This window comes from Kogia breviceps, chromosome 2 (assembly GCF_026419965.1).
Source record: "Kogia breviceps isolate mKogBre1 chromosome 2, mKogBre1 haplotype 1, whole genome shotgun sequence".
Lineage (NCBI taxonomy): Eukaryota > Metazoa > Chordata > Mammalia > Artiodactyla > Physeteridae > Kogia > Kogia breviceps.
Window position 1 is genome coordinate 75,173,457 of NC_081311.1, and position 15,051 is coordinate 75,188,507.

The 15,051-nt window shown below is 48.3% G+C and overlaps 1 protein-coding gene across 7 annotated transcripts in view; it reads left to right on the forward strand.

Moving 5' to 3' along the window:
• The window catches only part of HNRNPF (heterogeneous nuclear ribonucleoprotein F), an 85,279-nt gene that overhangs the window by 36,054 nt on the left and 34,174 nt on the right, over window positions 1-15,051 (forward strand). For all 7 annotated transcript variants that reach the window (XR_010838986.1, XR_010838987.1, XR_010838982.1 and 4 more), the window contains one exon: window positions 10,632-10,732. The gene's annotated coding sequence lies outside the window, so the exon portion shown is untranslated. The remainder of the gene's footprint in view (window positions 1-10,631; window positions 10,733-15,051) is intronic.

Below are 15,051 nucleotides of genomic sequence, written 5' to 3' on the forward strand. Positions count from 1 at the left end.
CTCCTCTAAAATGGAGTAACGGGACTTCCCTGGTGGCACAGTGGTTAAGAGTCCGCCTGCCAAAGGAGGGGACACAGATTCGAGCCCTGGTCCGGGAAGATCCCACATGCCGTGGAGCAAGCCCATGTGCCACAACTACTGAGCCTGTGCTGTAGAGCCCATGAGCCACAACTACTGAGCCTCCGTGCCACAGCTACTGAGCCTGCACGCCTAGAGCCCGTGCTCTGCAGCAAGGGAAGTCACCTCGATGAGAAGCCCGCGTGCCGCAACAAAGAGTAGCCCCCGCTCGCCACAACTAGAGAAAGCCCGCGCGCAGCAACGAAGACCCAACGTGGCCATAAATAAATAAAGAAATTTATTTATTTTAAAAAGTAATAAAATGGAGTAACAACAGGACATACCTTTGAGGTTTGGGGTGGAGGGGCTTCAGGGGCACAGGGCCAACCCATGGCCAGCCCTCAATTTGTATGTGTGTAATGAATGCTTTCCAGGCCCTTTGTGAGGAGAGCTTGTGAACCTCGAGAGTCAGAAGAACCATTAATAGCACATACTTTGGAGTCAAATCCAGGCTCTGTTAGTTACTTACTATGTGCACATGAGCAACAGACTTGCCCTCTTCCTGCCTATTTGCTCATCCATGAAGTGGGAACCATGACTGAGCCGACTTTGAATGTTTGTTGTGATGATGACATCTGATTATGCTGCTCAGTTCACAGGGGCTGTTCGTGTAGCTGGGAATGGCCCTGATATACACACAGTAAGATCTGCAGCATGAGAGAAAGGGGGTCATCATTAGAGAGACCCCCGTGGGGTAACTGTGCTCCAGAGAAGATAATGGTCTTGCTCAAGGTCACACTGTGCCATGGTAGCAGAATGGAGACTCAGCTCAAGTTTCCAGACTCCTCCTGTGGGGAATAAGCAGCAAGAAAGCAGGCATTTGAAGAAGAGGACCCTTTAAGTCCCAGGTGCTTTGGAAGGTCTCCAGGAAGTATGAAAAGGACCTCAGATCCATTTCTCCAGAGGGTTCTAACGCTTTTGCCCCATCCTGAAGCTTCTGCCCTCTTTAGGGATCCTCCATTCCCACCCCTATCACCATGAGGTATTTCACCTTTAACAGGTAGAAAGAAAACTTCACCTGAGCCAGGCGGTATTGACACTGGTTCAAGGTAGAGGACAGGTTGAGCCCAGGGCAGAACCAGGGAGAGGGAGCCCAGCAAATCAGACCCAGAGGCTTCCCTGGCCATCTAGTGGTTAAGACTCCGTGCTCCCAATGCCAAGGGCATTCCCCCTGGTGTGGGAACTAAGATCCTGCAGGACGCCTGGCGAGCCCCCCCGCAAAAAAGAAAAGAAATCAGACCCATTTCTGGATGGCTCCAGAAATTCTGATAAGGAATGCATACCCAAGAAGCAGGGCAAGTGGCCAGCCCTCCTCAAAAGTGACTTCTTGAAAACAGCCTTCACTGCCAGTCTAGCCCCTCAGGAATCACACCTTGAGAGCACAGTTGTTCATCCTAAATACTCCTAACAAATGAGACACTTCTTAACACACAAAGCTTTTAAAGTTTTCTGTACCCAATTTCATGACTATTTATAAGCACTGGGTTTAATATCTAAGAAGCTAAATTCATTAGCTTGGGACCTGACTTGTGCCACTTCCAGTGTGGAAGGCATTGTTGCCTGCTGCTGAGTGTGTGGTCGGCCTTTGGGGCCTCTTAAGAGGGGACAGATGCAATACTCAGCCCTGATGCACCTATACTGAACTTTGGCAAAAGGGGGATATGAGGTGGTGACTTACTGTTGTGCTTGAAGAAGCTACACACAGGTAGCTCTACCAGATGGGAGAGTTGGGTGAGAGGCACTGACACCTACAGGGAAATCAAAACTCCAATGATGAAAGGCTGGGAGCAGTGGGTGATGGAGAGCCTGCCTGTGTTGGATGGGTGCAGATGAGAACCTAGAGGTATCAAAAAGACAGAAAGCTGCGAGATCCAGCTCTGAATTCTCCCTTCCCCTTCTGGACTCAGTGCTGCAAATGATACAAAAGACCTTGTGTGGAAGGAGGGAAGTCTGTTGCCAAGAGTGGCACCTGAAAATCGGCACTCACACCCAGGACTCTCTTCTGCTCACGTCAGTCACTGCCACAGCTCCTCACACTTCCAAACTGTGCTTTTCCCCTTCTCTACGCACTACTGATCGCTCTGCGAACAACATAGATGCATCCTCAAAGTCATTAATTTCCCTGAGGAAAGGTAATAAAACAGGAATTATCTAAGATTGACCAGAGATAAAGGGAAGTGGATAGCATCATGACGTGTTTTCTTCCTAACTTCCAAGATGGACTGAATGTCACAGGCATCAGTAGGAAGCTGAGATTGTCTATTTTGAAGGGTCTGGTAGAGTAGGGAAAAGACCCCATTCATGAGAGAACAAGGACAGAGGGAATCTCTGCCCTCTGAGGCTTCTGCCAGTTTCTGAGACATACTGAACTCCCACCTGGACCACTTCCTGTGCTGTCTCCCTCAGGAGCCCCCTGTTCTTCTTCCCCCTCTCTCTGACATGTTCTGCAGGTCCCCCTCTGTGTGCTCAGGGTGCTGGGCTCCTTGCCCACACATCTGGGTCTCACTCCCTTTGAGGACCGTGGGGAAGGAGGCAGCCTGACTGCTCACCTGCCTGCCAGTGTTAGAGCAGGAGGTGAGTGGGTGTAAGACAGGGTGCAAGGAGGGCCATCATAAGGGTAGCGGCAGTTTGAGGGATGAAGGGCTTTTGCCCGGATCTCGGCCTTGGCTGACTCCTGTGCCCTGGGGAGGCGGCGGGAGGGGCCCTTCACGCTGCAAGATCTAAGAGCCTTCTAGACGAGAGGATACAGAAACGGTGTGGGGGAGTGTCTCAAGAACGGGGATATGGAGGTCTCTGCGGCAGCCACTCCCCCTCGGAATCTGGAGTGAAGGCCCGGATCACTTTGGCCGACTCCGGCCATTAAAGACCTCATAGGCTTCTAGGAGGCCCCTTCCAAGAAGCCGTTTGTTCCCACTCTGTCTCGTGCAGGCAGTATAGGCAGGGCTTTCCGGTCGCGAAGCGGTCCCGCCCCTCTTCGTGCGGATTGGCTGCTCCGGTTCACCCGAGTACCTGTCAAGCAGCAGCCCTATTACGCCTGCGCAGCTCTTCTTCCCCTCCCCCTCTCCCATCCGCTGTATCCTCTTGTAGTGGTTGGGGTTATGGTTGAGTCACTTCTGGAGCCTTTGTCCACCCGTTTATCCATCCGCGCCTCCGTGATGGCCACGATCTTCCGGAGGTGTGGGCTTCAGGACCTGGGACCTTAGAGGCTGTGAGGGGTAGCTGAGGTGAAGGGACAGAGCATCGGGTGAGCTCAGGAGGCCAGGGAGGAGGGGGACTAGCGGAGGAGGCGGGCCGCGTGGAGTGAGGCCAGAAAGCCGGCAGTGGACCTTGGAGGAAGGGCTTCAAGCCGGGGAGAGACATTGTTAGATTTGTATTTGAGAAAGTCCTTCGAAGAGTGAAGGTGGGATCCTGTGCATAGAGGAGAGAAACGCAAGGGTTCACGAAACTGAGATGCCAGGCGACGTCATTTCTCTTCGACCTTTCATTCCGCTTCTCTGTTAGAGCTCAGAGGTGCTTTTCTCCTCCCCCAAGGGTGTCTTAGCTCCCTTGTCCAACTACTGCTCATGTCTCTCAACCAGACTACTCAGCCCTCGATCTTATAATTGAAGTACCTCTTGGGCACACCTCCCAGTTAACAACTTCTGAAATAAACCTTCCCGTTGTGTCACCTCCCCTATACCCACCCTGTCTCTATTTCAGAGTTCCCTATCTCAGGTCACTCCTGTATCCACCTGGTCACACAGGCCACCACTGAGCACATCATATGGGGATTATCATGGATGTGTGTCACTCCCTCAGACTATGACCCCCTTAGGGGACTAGCACCGCGAACTCTGGGTGCATCCACAATGGCAGCCTTGGTGAGAGCTTGCTACCTGGCAGGCTGCTTTCCAGGACTGACGTTCCGTGTGTTAACTCATGTCATCCTCACAACAACCTTTCCAGGGAGGACTCTCACCCCATTTCAGGATGAGGAAATGAGGCAAAGAGAGAGTAAGAGAAGCACCCAGCCTCATAGCTGGAAGCGGGGGCCCCAGAACCAGCTCTTAATCACCACTCTCCACGTTAAATTGTGCATGTGATTTATATTGAATGTGATTTAAAAACAGCTTTGTTGAGATATGAATTCACGTACCAACCAATTCTCCCATTTAAATTGTACAATTTCATTGTTTTTTGGGATGTTTACAGGGTATATATATATATATATATATATATATACATAATATATATATTATATATATAGTTCTCTGGTGTGCATGCATGTGTGTGAATTTTAAGCTGATGGCTATCTATTTAGACATTTTGTGTCAATAAATGTACATACTATTTTCACTAAGGTGCCAATTGTGGAAAAGTTTGTATCACTACGCATGTACTATGTGTACCATGCTTTTTTTTTTGGGGGGGGGGGCCGTGCCACGTGGCGTGTGGGATCTGAGTTCCCGGACCAGGGATCAAACCCGTGCCCCCTGCAGTGGAAGCTTGGAGTCTTAACCACTGGACGGAGAGGGAAGTCTCCTGTACCATGCTTTTTAAATTTAATTCATTATAATTTGATTTTACAACTTTCAAAGTATTTTCATTTTAGTATAATTACTTGACATTTATTTACTGATTCAACATATATTTTGAATTTTACTACTGTTCTGGCACTTCTCCAGGAACTGAAGTTTCCAACCGGGTAATGCAAAGCTCCTGCCTTGAATGGCTGATATTATGATGGGGACGAGTAAGAAAGAGAAATAGATGGTATAATATTTCAAGTATTGATTGACAAATGTAGTGAAGACACATAAAGTAGCTGAGATGTAGAATGATGGGGTAGAGAGACTGCTTTCTTAGATTGGGAGGTTAGAGTTGGTCATTGTTAGAAACATAGGTTTAAAACATTTGCATGACATAGTGATAAATTTCCCTTTGCCCTTTTTCCCTTGTTAAACTGAGCCAATGAAGTCAAATACATCCCCAGGTTTCAGATTAGAGCATAATTTATGAAAAGTGTCTCTTATCTAGAACCAGTTGCTCTCGTTCCAAGAAATGTGTCTCCTCTACATGTTTGTATAAGTTAGTTATAATAAGATTGTCTGATTAGGAGAATTACTTATCTGGCAATAATAGAATAAAAGAATGTTTTTACTGGCACTGAATGTTAGGGTTGAAAAACTGAAAACAGTGGCTGAACAGACGAAAGGCACTATGATTGGAAAGGGCCTTAATTATGTGTTTGTTAGCATTGAACATAACTATTAATGTCAGTAGTTTCTAGAACCTTGTCTATTCGATAAATAATGCATTGAATTTGTGGCCACCTGAAATCTGGATTCAAATGCAATCAAAGCTTGACAAAGTCTTTGTTGTCTCCACTGCAGTAGCTCTTCTAAAAGCCCTGCAACGTTTCGCAGTTATTTGTTATGCAGTTTTACCAATAAACAAAGGGAGCTAGTGTTGTGTTCCTCTCCAATCAGACTACAAAAGAGAATAACAAGTACCTCCAAGCAATGTTTACCAAATTAAAACGAACTACTGAAGTTGAAGTTTAGTAAACAATGAGAAATAAATCATATTTTAAAAATTGAGTAGCAGTTTTAACTTTTTTCCTGTCATGTAGAACGTCTTGTAGTTTCATGGGTAAAGTCTTGAGAGCTATTACTTGCCTTCAAGTTTTTAATAAACTAGTAAAATATTAATGTATTAACTTCTAATGATCAACATTGGAATTTTCCGCAGTGAGGGTCTGAAGCCATCCCCCTTCCACCACAGAGCGCTTGGAGAACCAGTTTTGCCGCTAGAGCTGGGTGGAGTTTGCTGTATTCTATTTTTTCATCCACAGTGACTAAGACCTTCTAGGCTCCTAGGCTTGGGCACAGTGGGCTGCGCCGCATCTCAGTTCCATATCTAAATTGGCACACCTGCCTTGGGAAAGAGGCATTGCTTCTGAAAACTGAAACACTGCAAACATGGTATGGTGCCCAGCAGCGATGTAATGACCCAGGTGTGGCGCTCAGAGCACATACTCACCTGTCCCAGAACAGGGGCGAGGGCAGATCCCGGAAGCAGGAGCTGAAGCAGGAGCTGAGGCCGGCCCAGAGCCGGAAGAAAAGAACACAAAATTATGAACATAATATGTTTGTGTGAAAGTTTATATTTCTTTAGAATGACACAGCAAAATAATTGCAAAATTTTAAAAGCTGACAACAAAATTTCAAGGATAACAAATTTAAAATTAATTGCCTTTTAAAATATTAATCTTAGTGGTAACATTAACTGTATAATCATAGCCACTGCTTCCTATGACAGTGATTTAGAATATTTTATTTTATTTTATTTCTTTTGGCCACACCTGCTCAGCTTGTAGGATCTTAGCTCCCCGACCAGGAATTGAACCCGTGGCCTTGGTACTGAAAGCACAGAGTCTTAACCACTGGACCACCAGGGAATTCCCTGGAATATTTAAAATCAGAATAGGTAAAATTAGAATCATTTCTATGAGAAAGAATGTAAGATAACTGAGTCTTCTAGCATGACTGACCCACTCTTAAAATTTTTTTTTTTACTAATAGTTTAGAAAACTCGCTTTCAGCTTCACAATGTATTACCGCTAATGTCCTGTAAAATTATGGGGTGTTGTCAAATTCGGGAAAACGTCTATTGAGGGTTTTTCACGTAGGAGCATCAAGATTTCAGAGTGTTTCACGTTTTGCTTCACAGCGCCCAGTCAAATACTCTGAATTGACGACGATGCCCTTTGACCACATACATGGCTGCCACCAAGCCTCCAGAGGCCTTGGATGGGGCCCTGGAACCAGGTGTGGGGAGGGGGGAGGTGTGAAGCCTGGATAGAGCATGTGTGTAGCTCTGGCCGTGGCAGGCGTGGGCGGGGGACCCTGAGGAAGGGACCCGGGTGTGAGGGAAGAGATGTCGGGGAGGCCCCCAAGTGTGGGGAGGGGCCGGACCTTGCGGCGCGGGGCTGGGACCTGTGGGTGGGCCATCAGGGCTTGGGCGGGGCAGGGGTGTGGACTGCGGAGATCGGGATAATACGGGGGCACTGAAGAGCGTCTCAGGTGTGGGTGGAGGCCCAGGTGTGGGCGGGCTGGGCTCGTGAGGGAGCTCGGGCGGTGAGGTGGGAGGGGCTCGGGGCTGCGGGTGGGAGCTGGCCTTGGGGGGAGGGCCCGGCCGTGGGGCAGGAAGCCCCTCGGAGCATGGGGAGTGGCTAGAGTGGGGAGGGGGGACTTTGAGGCGTTGTGACGGTGGGAGATGGCAGGCAATGAGGGAGTCTGGGCGCAGATGGGGGACTCAGCTTGGGGGTCTGGCGGGGAAGGGGCATCTGGCAGTGGATGGAGGCCTGGGCAGGTGAGGCTGGAGCGTGGGGCCCTAAGCTTCAGCTTCAGCAGCTTCTGTAGTACAGAAGTGTTCCCACCAGGACCGTTTTTAATAGAAAAACACTAGAAACAATGTTAGTCTCCACTGACTGGAGAAAGATAAGTACACATTTTTGTGGGTTAGAACTTTATTACACAGTGAAGTCAGTGAACTAGTACCTATACGTACATGGGTTAAGGTGAATACCAGCGAATCAAATGAAACAAAGTTGTAGAGGAATAACATTTTACATAGTCCAAGGCTGTACTGCATAGTGAAACTATAAATGAAAGTACTAGAATAGATAACAATTTAAAGAGTAAGAGCCCAATTCAGCCTGGAAGACTTTCTTACCTACCTCTGGAAGGCAAGAAAGGGAGGCTCCACCTGTCCCAGTAACAATGGGTCTGTTAAACTGGGTGCTGTGTGTTCACTTTTTCTTGCTTTATATTGTGCAAGAAAAGCAGTCAAAGCTCTGTTGTCATAGGTAAGAGTCTTCTGGAATGCTGGGAAGGAGGAGGCTCTGAGGGAGCACAGGACTCTTAATTTGAGGAAAGTGTTTTATGGGAAAGGTAGCTCTGGTTTCTGAAATGGGAATAGAGGCATTGTTCTGAGGATCTGCAGCCACAGGCTAGGCGAGCTGGGGTTTATGGGAAGGGGTGAAGAGGAAGAGGTAAGGACTAAGTGGTGGAGAGGGTAAAGAAGCACAGCTGCAGGGACAGGACATTTGAAAGCCACAGTGGCCCAGTCTCACATCTCAGGTCCTTCAGGGCCTCTCACAACATTTAATTAGATACTCCCAACCTTGTGAATTTAAGTCACTGTGTCCATTTTACAGAGGAGAAACGGAAATTTGGAGGGATTACGTGAATGCCCCAAGTCCAGTCTGACTCCAGTCCTTGATTTTAACTCGGTTCAGTGCCACACTTTGCAATATTAACTCATTGCATCCTCACAACAGCACTATGAAGTTGACCCTGTCAATATTTTATTTTATACTTGGGGAAGTGGAGGCAAGGAGAGCCAGATGGTAAGTGATGAGATCAGAATTAGAATCCAGAGGTCAGGGTCCATAATCTAGGCCTCTGGGCCATAGACATTGGCAGTGTTTGTGGAAGAAACCTGAATGTGGCCTCAGCGTGAGACTGGGTGGAGGAGGGTAAGAGGAGAATGCAGGAGAACGGTGGATTGAATTTGGGAGTTGAAGTTTCCTACCTTCCCAAGTCCCTCTGCTGTTAACTCACCCCACGTTCTCCAGGAGCTTGCTAAGTGCCAGCAGGGAAGTGGTCCTGGAATACAAGAGTGAGTTTAGCAGATTGCATGGGGCAGATGAGGCCACGAGCTGGCTACAGTGTGTTAGAAGAGGTCCCATTGTTCACCAGCCAGGCAGGGGTCTTTGGCCAGCCAGGAAAGGTCATTGGGCCCTCCAAATTCACAGCTTTTTATTAGGCTACTCAGGACAGAGCCAGTTGGGAGGAAACCCGCAGTCAGTTTTGTTTTCTCCAGGCAAGTGCTATAGAAGTTTTTATGCATAGGAAGATATGCCTAATGTATATGAAGGAGAACTGGGAAATACACACACCAGGAGAAAGAGAAGGGCAAAGAGAGAATGGCAACTTGGTTTTAGAAGCTGTAAAGCTGGACCTACCACAGCAGAAGTAGCAACCCAGCCTGTCCTGGGGAAAATTCTGAAATAAGCTAATCTGTACCAGTGAATCCCAGAAAGGACTAAGAATTAGAGTGCCCAGGACCTCCTGAAAAGGGTGTTTGGATGGGGCTGGAGGACTGCCTGGACGTCCATGGGAACAGCAGGGGTAAGGGCTCTTCCTGTTGGAGATCCCCGCCCTCAGTCTTCTGTGTCTGTGTCTCTGAATCCTTTGGTATTGTTTTCTGGGTCTGTCTGGGACTCTCTCTTTCTCTCATCTCTCCGGGTCTCTGCGTTGTTGGCATCTTTATTTCTGTATCTTTGCTATATCCACATGTCTCTCAATGCCTCCCTGCCTTTGCTTCTCTGTGACATTACTGTAGCTCCAGGTGTCTCTGTATGTCCCTCCAAGCCAGGCCCAGAAACTAAGCCCCTCAGCCCACAGCCCCACCAGGCGTGAAGCCAGTGGTTAGCTCATCATTTCACCCACCCCAGGGCCTTTTCTTGTCTGGCCTCACCTCTGAGTCAGACAAGGAAGGGTGTGGGATCCCAAGGCGGTTTTCATTTGTGGGAGACAGGGTGGAGTCCACCCCCAGTAGCCACTAGGTGGCAGTCAAGGACTGTTTCAGCCTTGGTCCTTCCCCTCTGCAGCTCTCACTGAGCCGACACCCAGGTTAGCGGGGAGTAGATTTTGGGTGCAGCAAATTTATTCTAACCTGAAATTTCCTTTAAAAATAAGGAGTAGGGACTTCGCTGGTGGTCCAGTGGGCAAGACTCCGCGCTCCCAACTCAGGGGACCTGGGTTCAGTCCCTGGGCAGGGAAACTAGGTCCCGCGTGCATGCCCAAACTAAGAGTCTGCATGCTGCAACTAAAAATCCCGAATGCTGCAACTAAGACCCGGAACAGCCTAAATTAATTAAATAATTTTAAAAATCAGGAGTAGGGCTTCCCTGGTGGCGCAGTGGTTGAGAGTTCGCCTGCCGATGCAGGGGACACGGATTCGTGCCCCCGTCCGGGAAGATCCCACATGCCGCGGAGTGGCTAGGCCCGTGAGCCATGGCTGCTGAGCCTGCGCGTCTGGAGCCTGTGCTCCGCAACGGGAGAGGCCACAACAGTGAGAGGCCCGCGGTCTGGGAAGATTCCTACATGCTGCGGAGCAACTAAGCCTGCGTGCCACAACTACTGAAACTGCACTCTGCTCTAGAGCCCACAAGCCACAACTCCTGAGCCGGCGAGCTACAACTACTGAAGCCCGTGCTCCTAGAGCCCGTGCTCCGCAATAAGAGAAGCCACCTCAATGAGAAGCCGGTGCACTGCAATGAAGAGTAGCCCCCGCTCCCTGCCACTAGAGAAAGCCCATGGGCAGCAGCGAAGACCCAACGCAGTGAAAAAATAAATTTAAAAAAAGAAAGAAATGTGTTTATTTTAAGGTCATGAAGACGTTCTCCTCTGCTTTTCTTTTAAAGGTTTTTTCCTTCTTTTTTTTTTTTTCACCTTCACGTTTAGACCTGTTCTCCATCTGGAATCGATTTTGCATGGTGTCAGGAGTCAAGGTACATTTTTGTCCCATATGGATATCCAGTTGGCTCACTATTGTTCATTGAAAGGTAAATCTACACATATTTTCTCCTTTAACAGATTTACAATGCTCCCTTCTTTTTCTGTTAAGCTAAGTGTTTTATGTATCATAAATGGATATTTTAATTTTGTAAAATACTTTTTCCTGCCTCTGTCTGTTATTGTGGTGAATTGCATTTATTGATAGTCAAATGAATCCATTTTTGTACACCTGTAATAAACCCCACTTTTTATTTTTAAAAATTTTTTATTTTTTACATTTTTAAAATTGAAGTATAGTTGATTTACAATGTGTTAGTTTCAGGTGTACAGCAAAGTGATTCAGTTATACATATGTATATATCTATTTTTTCAGATTCTTTTCCTTTATAGGTTATTACAAAATATTGAATATAGTTCCCTGTGCTATACAGTAGGGTCTTGTTGGTTATCTATTTTATGTATACTATTAACCCCACTTTTAAATTTCATTTATTTTTATTTGTTTTTGGCTACCACTGGGCGGCTTGCAGAATCTTAGTTCCCTGGCCAGGGATTGAACCCATGCCCTCTGCAGTGGAAGCGCAGAGTCCTAACCACTGGACTGCTAGGGAATTCCCAGGTTGTTTGGTTTTTTTGATGTTGAGTTGTATGAGCTGTTTATATATGTTGGATATTAACCCCTATTGGTCACATCATTTGCAAATATTTTCTCCCATTCTGTAGGTTGTCTTTTCATATTGTCCATGATTTCCTGTGCTGTGCAAAAGCTTTTTTTTTTTTTTTTTTTTTTTTTTTGCGGTACGCAGGCCTCTCACTGCTATGGCCTCTCCCGTTGTGGAGCACAGGCTCCGGACGCGCAGGCTCAGCGGCCATGGCTCACGGGCCCAGCCGCTCTGCAGCATGCAGGATCCTCCCAGACCGGGGCACAAACCCATGTCCCCTGCATCGTCAGGCGGACTCTCAACCACTGCACCACCAGGGAAGCCCAAGTGCAAAAGCTTTTAAGATTAATTAGATCTCACTTTTTTGCTTTTATTTCCTTTGCTTTAGGAGACATATCCAAAAAAATATTGCTACAATTTATGTCAAAGAAAGAGTGTTCTGCCTGTCCTTCCCTCTAGGAGTTTTATGGTTTCCAGTCTTACATGTAGGTCTTATTCCATTTTGAGTTTATCTTTGTATATGGGAGAATGTTCTAATTTCATTCTTTTACATGTAGCTGTCCAGTTTTCCCAGCACCACTGTCGAAGAGACTTTTTTTCCTCTGCATATTCTTGCCTCTTTTGTCGTAGATTAATTGACCATAAGTGTGTAGGTTTATTTCTGGGCTTTCTCTTCTGTTCCATTGATCTATGTGTCTGTTATTGTGCCAGTGCCATACTGTTTTGATTACTGTAGCTTTGTATAGTCTGAAGTCAGGGAGTGTGATTCCTCCAGTTCTGTTCTTTCTCAAGATTGTTTTGGCCAGGTTCAAATGTTAATCTCATCCAGAAATAACCTCACAGACATGCTCACAATAACGTTTGACCAAATGTCTGTGCATTGTGACCCAGCCAAGTAGACACATAAAATCAACCATTACACTCAGCCTTGTCTTCTCTCACACCCAGTGCACAACCCATAAGCAAAATCTGTTGCATCAAGGCTGAAAATATACCTGTAATTAGACTGCTTCTCACCACATCCCCTGTCACAACACTGTTTACAAACAATGAGCATTTTCTGGGTTATCGCAGTAGCCTCCCAGCTGGACTCCACAAGTTTACACTCATTTCCCTTCATTCAGGTTTCAGCATAGCAGCTATATAATGTTTTATATCATGTCACTCCTCAGCTCAAACCATCTAATGGCTCCTATTTCCCTCTAAATACAATCCAGAGTTCTTGCAGTGTCTCCCAAGGCCCTACATGATGTGGCCTCTGTACTTCTGCCCTCACCTCCCCTTCCTCTCACCCTCGCTCACTCTCTTCGAACTGCACTTGCTATTCCAGGCAAGCACCAAGCACCAAGAGCACCAGGCAATTTCCCATCACTAGTCTCCTTTGATAGCTTATCTTCACACTTTTTTCCCTCAAATACTACCTTCTAATGAGACCTTTTCTTGACTGTCCTACTTTGAACTGTGAGCCCTCCAACATTCCTTATCTTCCTTCTTGCCTAATCTTACCCATCCATGGTGCCTGTGGTGGTGTTGTCACGGACCCACACAGCGTGCATTTTATTGTGGTGTGTATGACTACAGTGTAGGCTCAAGGCCGATCTCCTCACTGCCTCCCTTCTCCCCCTGTCTTGATACAGAGGTGGACCTTCATCTCCTGAAGGTCATCACTCCTCCCAACTGGCTCCTGCAGCAGATTTTAACCCTCACACCATTTCCAAATTAAAACAGAAAAGAGGCCTCCCTCAATCTTAGTCCTCCTGGAGTTTCTGGTCTTATTTCTCTGACAGGGTCCTCCTCCTGCCTTTCTTTTTTTTTCTTTTTTGTCTGCGTTGGGTTTTCATTGCTGTGTGGGGGCTTTCTCTAGTTGCGGTGAGCAGGGGCTGCTCTTCGTGGCAGTGCGCAGGCTTCTCATTGTCATGGCTTCTCTTGTTGTGGATCACGGGCTCTAGGGCACACGGGCTTCAGTAGTTGTGGCACGTGGGCTCAGTAGTTGTGGCTCGCGGGCTCTAGAGCTCAGGCTCAGTAGTTGTGGTGCACGGGCTTAGTTGCTCCGTGACATGTGGTATCTTCCCAGACCAGGGCTTGAAACTGTGTCCCCTGCATTGGCAGGCAGATTCTTAACCACTGTGCCACCAGGGAAGCCCCCCCCCCCCTTTCTTTGTGACTCTCCTCGGTGCACACACGGCCCTTTGCGGAGCTCATTGCCCCCTCCCCCATTCCCCCCACCTCCACTGGACTCTTCTTTGTGGCCTCTCTCCCAGCTCCTGTAACAGACTCTATTAGACACTGCCAGGCCCTCAAGCTGCACGGGGAATCTTCTTCCCTTTTTGGAAATGTCCTTCTAGGAGTGTCTATTCCCACCACACCACTCCCTTTCTGCCCTCCCCCAGCGCCAGCATTCCTGGGGGCCACTTTGTCAAGGCTGTTCCTTGGCTCTCTTCGTTCCTTTTTTATTTCTGGCTGTGCCACACGGCATGCAGGATTAGTTCCCTGACCAGGGATTGAACCTGGGCCCCCTGCAGTGGAAGCGCAGAGTCCTAACCACTGGGATGCCTGGGAAGTCCCGGCCCTCTTTGTTCTTGACCTCCTGCAGCCTCACCATGGGCAGCGGGGCCTAGCGTTTAGGGACATGTTTTCTGGTGCCAGCTTGGGTTCAGGTCCTGACCAGCCACTTCTTGGCTGCGTTGTTTTGGGCCCATCACTTCCTTTGGGAGAAGGAGGCTCCTTTCCTGACAGTGGGAGATGAGTGCACACCTCCCCCCAGGGTGGCCCTGAGGATGAGCTGAGGCGGAGGAGCCTGGCTGCTGGCACTCAACACATGGGTGTTTTACCAGGAGGGCTTTGTCTCCTGCCTGACACGCTCACTGCTGGCTCTCTGATGGACTGACTTGGACTGACTTTGGGCTAGTCCCAGCCTCTCTGACTGCCCCTTCCCTCAGAGAACACTCAGACAGCAGGAGCTATTTTTATACCTTTGTACTGATCAGTGCAGGCACCGAGAGACCCGGGCCACGGCCAGGGCCACACAGCTGATAGCGGTAGATCCTACATCAAAAACTGGTCCCTTGGTTCCAGGGCACCTCTTCTCTGCTGTGCTCCAGGCTTGCCCCAGGCGCACGGCCCTCTCTTCAGCCCTCACTCCAGCATCTAGTAGGGCCTCTGTGTAGACATAGCCCAGGCTCCACCCCAGCCCTTGGATCTGGGCCCCCTGGATACACTCGTCCACAGCCCTGTGGGTGCCCTCCACGGGCCCTGCCTCAGCCACCCCAGCTGCTGCTCTGGCCTCTCACATTCCTTTCTACCTCTTGCATTCCTGCTTCCTCATCCTGAAGCTCCTGGAGGTCATGAAAGCTGTGCTCTGGGCCCCTTGCACAGCCCCAGGAAATGCATGCTTGTATCCACTTCTGATCTGCCTCTTGCTGTTGCTCTTCTGGTCTTTCTGGCTGAACTGGGTTCAAAGCTGAACTGCCTCAAGCCCACCCTCCAGCCAGTTTCTCTGCCAGTTGCCACTAGCTGTCTCTCAGATCCCTCTTTACCCTTATTTCCCCGGGGACTCACCCACCTCCCACACCTTATCCCTTCAACATGTGGAGAGTTGTGAAAACTTCCTTGGCCACTCCTCCCCTCCAGGTCAGTTGGAGTTTTCTCAAGCCTTGCTCTAACCATATCTGGTCCCTGCTGGAAACCTCCCGTGGCTTCCCCCT